We start from the raw sequence: 814 nt of genomic DNA on the forward strand, positions 1-814 counted from the left end.
CGTGCTCGCACCAGCCGGGGTAGCCGGTCGAGTTGCAGGACGGCTCGAGCCCGCTGTCGTGCGAGTCGCACCCGTGGAGGCCGTACGTGCCGGGGTACGCGAGGCTCACGCCGTCCGCCGCGACGACCTGCACCTCGCCGCTCACGAGGCTGACGCCGGTCGGGTAGGCGGTGAGGCACGGGCAGTCGAGCGGCGGCGAGGGCGGCGGCGGCGACGGCGGCGGCGACGGCGGCGGCGGCTGGTAGAACCAGCTCTCGAACTCGTTGCTGAAGCCGCACGCACGGTACGAGTAGTGCAGGGTGGCGCCCACCACGTACGCGGTCGTGCTGTACTCGGTGTTGCACGCGGTCGGGTCGACGTAGCACCACTCGTGCTCGCACCAGCCGGGGTAGCCGGTCGAGTTGCAGGACGGCTCGAGCCCGCTGTCGTGCGAGTCGCACCCGTGGAGGCCGTACGTGCCGGGGTACGCGAGGCTCACGCCGTCCGCCGCGACGACCTGCACCTCGCCGCTCACGAGGCTGACGCCGGTCGGGTAGGCGGTGAGGCACGGGCAGTCGAGCGGCGGCGAGGGCGGCGGCGGCGACGGCGGCGGCGACGGCGGCGGCGGCTGGTAGAACCAGCTCTCGAACTCGTTGCTGAAGCCGCACGCACGGTACGAGTAGTGCAGGGTGGCGCCCACCACGTACGCGGTCGTGCTGTACTCGGTGTTGCACGCGGTCGGGTCGACGTAGCACCACTCGTGCTCGCACCAGCCGGGGGTAGCCGGTCGAGTTGCAGGACGGCTCGAGCCCGCTGTCGTGCGAGTCGCACCCGT

Source organism: Emiliania huxleyi (genome assembly GCF_000372725.1).
Source record: "Emiliania huxleyi CCMP1516 unplaced genomic scaffold EMIHUscaffold_23, whole genome shotgun sequence".
Lineage (NCBI taxonomy): Eukaryota > Haptophyta > Isochrysidales > Noelaerhabdaceae > Emiliania > Emiliania huxleyi.